The 11432-nt window shown below is 46.5% G+C and overlaps 1 protein-coding gene across 1 annotated transcript in view; it reads right to left on the bottom strand.

The window, feature by feature from the left end:
* The window catches only part of LOC147745336 (uncharacterized), a 460883-nt gene that overhangs the window by 143097 nt on the left and 306354 nt on the right, over positions 1-11432 (bottom strand). The gene's annotated exons all lie outside the window — the stretch shown is intronic.

Below are 11432 nucleotides of genomic sequence, written 5' to 3'. Positions count from 1 at the left end.
ACTGTGGCTACCCCAGACTTGTGCCGGGCTGATAAAGCAATAGTGAATTTGAGTAATTTATGATGAATAGAAATGAGAGAAAGAGAAGAAGAGAGCGAGGTGCAGGATATATTAAAGAACATGAAAAAAGAGACACAAGACTTTACCCTGTTCTGTGTACTAGCACTTTACATAAACAAGTTGTGCTGTGCGATGTCAACAGGCTGTCACCCCCTTTGTATGTAAATGAGCTTTTGTGACCAGACACCCCAGGCTTCCATCTCTTCTTGCGCAGATGATAATGTGAGCACTGTAAGGTAATCACAAACTAGGGCTATATTGAGAAACAATCGGCTTCTAGGTCACACAGCTGTGGTTATGTAGTTCTTTATTAGTTTTTTTAATTACTTTAATTTGCAGCAATTCTCCAGGTTACTTTTTCTCAGTATTATGCTTCAGGTCTCTCATAGCTCTCCGTCTGTTAAAGGTGAGGTTTGATGTAGGATTTGTTGTTAGTGTCCCTAGACCATGTCCCAATCCCGTTCTCCTTGATTTGTCGGCATGTGTTTTGTCCACACACTGGTCTAGGATGGGTCTCCTCAAGGTAGAACGTGCTGTAATAGGAATAATAAATCAGACATATATGAAATTATAGGTAAACAAATATGTGCCTTTCAGTTATCAGGCACCACCAGACTCACATCTACACATGCAATTGAACACCAGACTAAAGTGACTCCTCCCTGTATAAATATGTGCCATCAGTAATCAGGCTGATGGTTCCGCTGATGCGCACAGCAAATAAAGTTTCTGGGACTGTATGCATTGGCCTAACTTTTAATTGCTGAAGTTTTACGCAGTTTCGCTGATATGCAGGGCTTATAAGGTTTGTGGATATTGCGCACTGTAAGCAGATCACTGAAGTTCACCCTTCAGTAGTAACTAGGTCAAACATACATAGTACGTACAACATGCAAAATGCCACTGCTCCTCCCTTCTTGTTGTCATCTCCAGGAGTTCCTCCTCTCTCGTGGCTGAAGTGGAAGAAGGTTTTCACACATTATGCTCGTGTCTGTGGCACTTTTAAGCGCAGAGAGGAAAGACTCATGGTTAATGCATTGTTTGGGCTCTGAGGGACAAGAATTCTTTGAAAAAGTTGGACTTGCACTACCTCCCCAAAGTGAGTACTGTCCTTCAACGATATCACTTCGGGAGAAGGATGCAAAGGCAGGATGAGTCGGTCCAACAGTACATAACTACCTTGTGCAAATTGGCTTCCACGTGCAATGTTGGTGCAGCTTTAGAGGAGCGCTTAAGAGATCAGTTCATGTTGGGATGCGCCCTCGACAAAACGAGACACGCCCTATGGCAAAAAGACACGCCATTGCTTCAAGAAGTGCTGACCATAGCCAAAAGTCACGAGCATTCAAAAGCGTGTGTTGATATTATACACAAAGACAGCACAAGTGATAAAAAGGAGAACATTAATGTCAAAGGGCTGGTGGCTTTGTTAAACCCAAATCGAGCACCACTTCAAAGCCCTTTAACACAAAGAATTTTCAGAGGTAGTGCTTCAGGTGTGGCAACTCTGGCCTTATAGCCAACTGTAACCCGTTGCGTGCGTCTGACGGCCCCCAGCCATCCAGCGTCACAGTGAGCACATGCGGAGGATGACCGGGGCCGTCGGAACCGCGACCACTCATTAATATGCACCCACTGTGGGGAAATTCGCGTTACAGTCAACAGGTTAAAGACTACCCAGGCTGGAAGGCCATGTCCAAAACTTGTGAGAGTAAAGGTCTTGTCTCAAAGAGCTTCAGAACAGGCAATAAGTATAATAAAGTCAGGGAAGTTGATCTTTATGAAGAAGAATTGGAAGGAATCAATATTCTCCCAGTCACAGGAAATATTAGTGATGGCCCTCAGGAGCTAGTTTTGATCACTGATGCTCCACTGAGCATGCTCTTCGACTCTGAGTCTAAGATAACTCTAGTCCCAAAAACATTTTATGAGCGTAATCTGCTGGGCAAACTTACCCTGTTGAAGCCAGACATTAGACCAATAGGTTAAGGTGGAATGACTATTGAGTTGCTGGCTCATTTCTGGGGCACAATTGACTTCAAAGGGAGAGTCATCCTTGAAAAGTATGTCAACCAGCAAGTAAAACAATTTGTTGAATCTACTAACTTTCTGCACTCCTCTCAATCCGGCTTTAGAGACGGTTATTCCACCGAGACAACTCTGCTTGGAGTATCAGAAATGATACGGCAGTGACTGGATTCTGGGGACACCGTGGCCCTTTTATTGCTCGACCTGAGCAATGCATTTGACATAATGTCCCATACTGTGTTAATGAAATCTTAGCAATCCATTGGCATTACTGGCTCTGCACTTGGCTGGCTTTCATCTTTTCTAGCAAAACAGACTTTTCAAGTTTTCTCACCAAAGCCACTCCTAAAACTCATTCCTCTTTTTATGGGGTACCCCAGGGCTCTATCTTAAGTCTTCTTCTATTTAATCTGTATATTAAATCTCTGGCAACAATAGCAGAAGAGGCGGGTTTGTGCCTTTTATCTTATGCTGACGATACCCAGATAATCCTTTCCCTTTCTATGGAAAAGACGTTTGGACCCTCAGTTCTTCAGACTGGTTTCAGGAACATTGCATCTTGGATGCAAGCCAATCTTCTTAAATTAAACAGTGAAAAAACTGAGGTTCCTATTTTGGGTATAAATAAAAATCTTTGGGGCCCCCAGCATTGGCCTTGTGAAATGGGTGATCTTCCTCAACCTTCCGAGTACGTGCGCAATTTGGGAGTTCTTATTGACGATAAACTATCTATGAAACAGCAGGCAGTAAAGGTAGCAGCCACCTGTTTTACCATCTTAAAATGGTTGAAAAAAATTATTTGGATGCTTCCGGTTTCCACTCAGAAAACAGTAGTCAAAGCGCTTGTGACATCTAGAATGGACTACGGAAATATCCTTTTACTTGGGATCAAATAAGGATGTTACACAGAAACTACAGGTGGTACAAAACTCTGCTGCCAGGCTGCCCTGCCAGCTCTCTAAAACGTTGTACACTTACAATGCCTTGTGCAATCTTCATTGGCTTAAGGTTGAAAATCGTGTGAAGTTTAAGGCCATGAGTTATATGCATAAAATTAAATCCGTCTCTGCTCCTAAATATTTGCAAACTGTAGTTCACCCTTACCAGCCCCCTCGCCTACTTCATTTGGCAACGCAGCATAAATTTTTGGTGCCCAAAATTAAACTGAAAAAAATGGGAGGTCGCTCCTTTGCCTGTCTTGGTCCATCCATATGGAACTCTCTTCCCACTGCAATTCGTAATGAAACTTCATATATGAATTTTCGTAGACTTTTAAAAACCTAGTTATTTAACCTATAATCTATCTGAATTGCTTCCCTTTTCCCCTGTCCGGTTTAGCGCTGTGCACTGTATACAATTAATTTAACATTAACAGAGTACTTAGGGTATTTTATGTCCGCTGCAGGCATCAAACCCAAAGACTCATTGGTAAACACCCTTCGTAATTTGCGCACCCCTTTGAACAAAGAAGAGTTTGTAAAGTTTCTGGGTATAGCTGAATTTTATCACAAATTTGTTCCGAACTTTGCAGGGAAAAGTTCTTGTTTGAGGTCTTTCCTCCAGATGGGAAGCACATTTGTTTGGTCCAAGTGCTGTGAGGAAGAGTTTGAGTGCATTCAGAAACATCTGAATGAAACACCTTTTCTAGCAAGTTTTGACCCCATAAAGTTATCTTATCTCATGACTGATGTCAGCTTGAAGGGGTTAGGAGCAGTTCTTTTACAGAAGGCTGATGGGGAGGTTAAAGCGATTCTTTTCATCTCTAGGCCTTTGAGGGATGCTGAATGCAACTGTTCTGTTGTGGAGAAAGAAGCTCTGGGTGTTTTCTGGGCGGTGAGCAAGCTGAGAAAGGTTTTGTGGGGGAAAAGGTTCAGAATTCTTACTGACCACAAATCTCTTAAGGAGGTCTTCTCCAAGAAAGGCATTGACTTTTCCTCCCATAGGATACGGAAGTAGGTTGTGGCTCTACAGTCCTGGCAGACTGTCTGTCAAGACTTGGGTTGAGTAGTGTGAAACGACAGATGATGTTGAGTGGTTTAGAGGTGAAGAACTGGAGGAAGAAATTAATGTGTTTGTTATTAGTAAAGGGTTGATTTCCAAGAGAGAGTGGAGGGAACATCACCGATTTAGACTTGTGGAAAGTCCTAACCATGGTCACAGGTGGTTGGTGTGAGAAGAAGGACTGTGAAGAGGTCCTTGAAGGCTTTTGGCGAGTTAGGGAAGATCTGACGGTGGAGGATGGTCTCCTCATGCGTGGTAGTAAGTTGGTTGCACCCTTTGCAGTAAGGTATAAGCTAGTAAACAGTGCTCACACCTCGCACATGGGCATTGCCATGACAAAGGAAAGGATCAAGTAGGCATATTGGTGGCCTTCCATGGATATACATGTAGAGAGGTTGGTTTGTGATAGTGCTGAATCTGCGTGTTGTGACACGATATTAAAGTGCAGGATGCAACCCATTTTTATTAGGGAACAGGCTACTGGTCCATGGTGGACATTTCTTTTTTTTCATTAAATTTTTTTATTGAACATAGCAATGGATAATCAATGGTACAGAACATCTTTTCATTCTCAATAATCATTTCAATAATTAAAAATGAAAAAAAATATATATATATATATATATATATATCAGACATGAGACACCAAAATTAGGAAGAGGCGAAGAAATTCATCAAGCACAGAAAGGGAATACAATCTACAATTTTATCAAGAAGGGTCTGTGCAAAATCCGCAATCTATAAAGTGACACTGCAAAGAAGTGCAAAAACCTGCAATAAAGTGTTACTGCAAGTGCAAAAAGCTATAATAAAGTGAAATCTAGAAAAGTGCTAGTGCAGTCGAATGTATAGACCCTTTCCTCATCTCCATCCTTCTTTTTCAGCTCATCCCTCCTTTAATTGTTCCAAATCCCCAAAATACTCCCAATTCCTTTCAAACCTCCTAATAGAACCTACTCTGCCCGCGTATGCTTTTTCAAAAAGACAGGTTCTCCTCATCTTATTGAACCATTTTATCAGTGATGGAATTTTCCTTGATTTCCAATTTTGCAGTATTAAAGAGCGAGCGACCGCACATGATATAAATATAAATACCTCTTCAGATTTGTTAAGCCTGCTCCTATCCTTGCTTATACCAAACAAGGCCGCTTCTACCATAGGCGAAAATGATTTTCCAATGGCCAATTCAATTTCCGCAAATATCTCTTTCCAGAAAGACTCCAGCATTGGGCAGGCAAAAAAGGTATGATACCATCCTCCGTGACCATGTGCTAAGCATCTAAAACACTTATTTTCTGTTCCAGGAAACATTCTTTCCATAGCTTCAGGCGTATAATAAGCTAGCCAACGGGACAAGAAGGCCATCCTCTTATAGTTGGCAGCGCGCAAAGATTTGTTTCCCAGTAAACAGAGAGCCTCCCAATCTTTCAGGGAGAAAGAGCACTGGGTCGAGAGACTTACTTTATTCAAATGTTTATCGATCAGTGGGGATTGACCCGAGCAGTGGAGCAATTTATACCACTGCCCTATCCCGCTGCTCTTCCTTCCGTAAAGGGTATTTAGTAAGTTATTAGGGGCATTCAACAGGCCACTTACATCCTTGGTGGACATTTCTATAGATATTTTGGGACCGGTTAAGTTGAAGACTCGGGATCGCTATTTGATCGTGTGTATTGATATGTTTTCCCAGTGGCTTGCATCTTTGTCCAAATAGGGACCCTTGCTTCTAGTCAGAGTAAGAAGGCTACACTCCTAATATAACCCCTGCTCAACCCTGTGGTAGCTTGGCTCAAAATGAAATTAAATACCAGTATTTGTAAAGCTCACAGCTACCTTCGAAGTGGTGTACTGGCACTAAAGGTCCTCTTTAAGATTAAGCAAGCTATTGTCCAGAGTCACATGGTGCTGGGCTAACCTGCCGCCGGCGATCGATCTGTGATCCCCATAGTCCGGAGTTAGGCACCCTGGTCGCTGCGCCACACATCTTCCACAACAGTAAGGTTTATCTCAGAGGCATTGTGTAAAGCATTTGTAATACAGTAATACAGTGAAAACACTACAGATGGACACCACATAGGTTTTATAAAAATAAGTAGTCTTTATATAGACTTAACACAAGACTCAAACAACAAAAATACACAATACCGTAATCAGAAATAAGATAGTAGAAGTAGCAAAAAAATAGGTTATTCACTAAAACGCAGTTTTTACCACCAGATAACCCCAACTGGAGTTATCACGACGTTGAGGTCAAAGAAATCCCAAAGTACGGCTTAGACCGCTAGGTGCACGGCTTCGGGTGCAGAGTCAAAACAGACCTACAAAGAACAGTACCTTGGAAAAGCTAAAACAAAGACAGCTCGCAGCGTCGAGGAGATGTGGCGTCGTTGGCACTGTGCGGCTTCGGTTCCTTGGGGAGGCGACGCATCGGGTCCTTGATGCCTGCGATGCTTGCGCAAAGCAAGGGAGGCGTTGGTTCCTTACTGGAGAGGAGGTGACCTCACAATGTGGATGAAGCCACGGTTCGTACGATCTCACGATGTTGATGGCTTCCTGACCTCCCATGTCGAGGATCAGCTCCATGATGATGTCAGCTTTGGAGTCAATGCGGCACAGCAGCTGGCGTCAGGCCTCAGTCACAAAGTCAGAGCAGCGCTCAGGGCTTGTGGCTGGTTTCGATGTCGCCCGCTGGTGTTGATGTGGCACCGTGGCCGGGTATACGTTGCAGTTCAGAGCAGCGCTCGCAGGTTCGATGAAGATTACGGCATCGCTCGCCGGCGTCAGTGTTGCAATTTCCTTCTGTAGCAGCCAGAAAAGCAAGTTCCAGATGCAGGCAAGCAGAATGGGTGAAGTCTTTGTATCCCTGAGGTTTCAGACAGGAGGCACGCTCAAATTCAAGCCCTTGGAAATTTTCTGCAAGATGATGAAAGTTTCAATAAACGTCTTTTCTCCTTTCATTGGCAATAAAGAAACCACTGCAGGCCTCCCCAGCAAACAACACACTGGCATAGGGGTAGTCAAAAACTCCTGCCGATTCTCTGGTCTTCTCCTTGGCAAAAGATCCATCTTGATTCCCAGAAGTGATCTAAAGTTCTGGGGTTTGGGTTCCCCTTTTTATACACACAAATCCTTTGTCTCTGAAGGCAGAGAGTGTCTGTACCTAGTCCAAACCAGTTCTGGGTGCATCCTGGCAGTGCAAAACTTCTTCCTTTGTCAGTGTGGGCCAAGGTCATCAGACGCACCACAGGAGGTGGAGCCAGCATTGTGGAATGCAGGCACAGCCCTATTCAGGCCCAGGTGCTACTCCTCCCACCACTCCCATTGCAGATAGGTCTATTCAGCCTTGTGCTGACTCACCCTGTCTCCTGGAGCCACCCCAGCCCCTGTCACTCACAAACCAGAAATGGAATACACAACTTAGCAGAGGCAGGCTTGGATGGTTAGGCCTGAGACACACTTTACATGCTGCTTCTGCGGGTGGCACAAACAGTGCTGCAAGCTCACCAGCAGCATTTGACTTACAGGCCCTGGGCGCACGCAGTATACTGTACTAGGGACTGACAAGTAAATCAAATCACCCAATCATGGAATCACTAATCAGTACACCAATTTAACGTAGGGAGCACTTGCACTGTGGCACTGAACAGCCGCGGCACACTTCCCAATGCATCTAACCAGCAAAAACATATCAAAAACAGAGGAGACAACCGCATTTCCCATGCACCCCAGTTTTCTCTTTGCCTGTAAAATCGCTTTGTTGAGTTCTTCAAAGATCGTAACTGCATTCTCTGTTATGTTCCTTTGCATTCATAATTAAGTTTCCTTTTATTTTCTTAAATTTTAGAATGTGTTAGGGGGAGAAGATGTGACGTCCTGGGTCATGATATGTTATGTTATATGGGATTTCTAGAGCGCAGGCACACAACCAGGTTTCTTGGCTCTGTGAGAGTGAATAGATGAGTGCAGTTGTGGGCCTGTGTTTAATGATTAATGATTGGATCCGCTTATGACCATTGCCCACCACCATCTCAGCACATTGTAGCTCAGTATAGTGATCTTTAGACAGCACTGACTATTGCCTTTGACATGCTTTGCAATTCACATCATCACATAACATAGGGATGTGGGGGTCTGCAGTTCTCTCTACGTTTCTGACTTTATCTTGCTTAGTGCCTATTGGCTTTGGCATGATTCTATGTCTTCTTGCATCTTTCGCGAGCATAGAGACATATGCTCGAGTGACTCCATGTTCTAAACTGTCGCCATCTCTCCAGCTCCTCTAGGTGGAAGGCAATGCTTACATTCTTACCTGTTTTTCACTTTTCCTTAACCGGAGAGAACCGGTTCTCTGTGCTGGAGACACAACAACAGTCCGGCCGGCTGGGGTGCGTCTTTGGCACAGGGAGTGGTGCAGGAATCTGATGGAGGGCTGGACCACATGCTAGAAACTACAATAGTGATTATCAAAACTATATTTCATGTCTTACAAGAGAGTGAAAGAGTATAGGTTACATTGTAAGCTTTCATGCACAGGGACGGAAGTAGCTCCCTTGAAAACACCCAGTAGCCCCAGTCTACTAAAATCTTATTTACCTTTGGAGAATTTACCCTCAGGTGGTTAAACGCCAGCATAGAAATGAAAGTGTTAATTGTGGTTTGTAGCGCGACAATTGTAACTCGAGTTACCCTCTGACTGATTTTTACTGGTGTGACCATTATTTTAATGTCTTGGTTGGTACAAAAAAAAGGTTGGTAAAAATCGCCTAAATCTGTTTTTCCTCTAATCAGTACATATTTAAAATATAAACAGAAAACACTTTAACATGTGTCCCAGAGATGCCTGAATGATCCATGACTGATAGTTACATTAACAGACAGCAAAGCATATTAAAATGGATACTGACGATTTTATATACCACACGGCCAAACTTATATAACGTCCTATTAACTCTCATGTCTGACTGTTTGCAAAATCTTAAAAGGTGGGTAGATATCCAGGATGTTTCGCCGAGATACTTAACGCTTATTAGGATGTTGGCGAGGAGGTGGGGGTACATGGGCTAATTATCCCTCTTGTGTGCTGCCGAGAGCAAATGCCAAGCTTGACACATCTCCCTGGGCTACCCAGACAACTCGTCCCAGCACACACAGACTGCCTGTCTAGCACTCTCCACTAACAGGAGAAGCACCGTTCACCTGGCGGGTCCTGCCTCCAGAAAAAGAGGTGCCTGGAAGAGTTTCTCTGTCTTCGTAGGGGTGGGTGCCTGGCAGGCAGAGGGTCCCTGGAGCCCAAGGTTCATTCCACCCCATGCAGCGCCTCTGACTCTGCCCTGAGCCTCGGGGCGCTACGCACAGGCCCCGAAGAGATACACTGCCCCCCTGGACCTGCTGGGGGCAGGACTGTGGCTCGGACCGAGGTGCTTTAATACCACACACCAGACACGAGGCGCAACACACGAGGCACGTGTTCATCCCTCAGAATGAGGGAAATGAGGGAAATGTCCTGATCCATATCCATCTTCCAGCCCCGAGACCTGGTTTCGGTGATGCTGCTGCCCCCCCTCAATTATCTGTCCCCCAAAAGTGACCTTTAACCCAGTAGTGTCCTCTCCGGGAGGGGACAGATCTCCGGGGGTAAAATAAATACAGAATAAACCTCTCCTTGGAGACCCCTGTAGTAGGTTAGGAGGTGCCCTCTGCTTCTACTTGGGAGAGGGGCCCCTCTGCTTCTACTTGGGAGAGGGGCCCCTCTGCATCTGGAGGGATCCCTCTGCTTCTCCTTAAGGGGGGGGACCCTATGCTTCTCCTTGTGGGGGGAGGGTCCCCTCTGCTTCTACTTGTGGGAGGGGGCCCTCTGCTGCTCCTTGTGGGAGCAGCCAACTGCTTCCCCTTGTGGGTGCCTCTCTGCAGCTCCTTATGGGAGAGTCCTCCCCCCTTCCGGGGGGGCAGGGCCTCTCTGCTACTCCTTGGAGGGTGTGGGGGATGAAGTTAGATGGATGGAAAGAGAGGAAGTGGGACTGGAGGCTGGGATTTTTGGGGCCCTGGACCGAACATATTGGGGCCCCTGGTCAGACCAGTTGTGAATTCCTGGTCCAATCAGACTGCTACAGACTCTAAAGTGTGTCCAATGACTGAGCAGCAGCTCACTGACGTCACTGCACACAATCCCTGCCACCCACCTGTAATACACATATATGAAAACAAACTGTGCTTAAAAATCATTCAAGGTAATCAGAGCAGGGCTGTGTGGAGAACGGAGCCAGGTATATCTGGGGCCCCTGAAAGGCTGGGGCCCGGGGCCAGAGCCATCTTTGCCAAGGCCTTAAAACGTCTCTGGGAGGAGGATGGATGGATAGGTGTGTGGATGGGTAGATCGATGGATGGGTGGATGGGTGGGATGGATGGATGGGTAAATGACAGGATGGATGGTGGATGGGTGGGTGGGGGATGAGTGAATGGATAGGTGGGTGGATGGATGGGTGAATGGATGGATGTGTGGGTGGATGGATAGGTGGGTGGATAGATGTGTGTGTGGGTGGATGGATTGTGTGGGTAAATTGGTGGATGGATTGATGGGTATCTGGATGGGTGGGTGGGTAGATTGATGGATGGATGGGTAGATGAATGGATTTCCTCCATATATAGCGCGGACTTTACCCGAAGGTGTCAGAGCGCTTCACAATAGGAACAATAATGATACATGAGGAGAAAATTACGGGGCGTGGCTTGAAGCGTGATGCCAGAAGACGTGCGCGGGTAGAGCTCCTGCTTGAGCTCCCCTCTCCCGGGCTGCTTCTCCGGATTAATTATCCTCAGCAACTGCAAACTTCTGGCGGACCTGCACGGGACCCTCACCCGCCAGCGGACCGGCTGTGGAGCGGTTCGGAGACCGGGGCCCACAGCGGGACACACCGAACGGCAGAGGCCGGCGCTGATGCGGCCCTCCCTGGGTTCCCTCACTACGTGAGTCCGAGGTTCCGGCGCCGCAACTGGGCCCGACCTCGAGGCCTGCAAACGATCGGACCGGACCTGGCGAGGGCCGCGAGCGGAGGAGGTGTGACCACCGTTGCAGCTGCCTGGGCACCAACATATTGCTGAGCCCCCCTGCCTAAGCCCCCGCCGACGACTGTGGTGGGGAGGCGGGGGAGACTGAAGAGCCGGGCGAGGCCGTCGCCTAAGAAGCTGAGCGCGGAGGCGCCGCAGCAGACACAGTGCGACACGACCGTATCGGCGGCCCCCCTGGGGATAGAGCTTGACCACACCGGGGTGAGTGAAGAAGGGGGGCGAAATCCGCACAGGAACAACAGCCCTCCCTCCCCCCCCACAGCTACTCTCGACTGCTT

This window comes from Lissotriton vulgaris, chromosome 1_1 (assembly GCF_964263255.1).
Source record: "Lissotriton vulgaris chromosome 1_1, aLisVul1.2, whole genome shotgun sequence".
Lineage (NCBI taxonomy): Eukaryota > Metazoa > Chordata > Amphibia > Caudata > Salamandridae > Lissotriton > Lissotriton vulgaris.
This window is presented reverse-complemented; position numbering and strand designations above follow the sequence as displayed.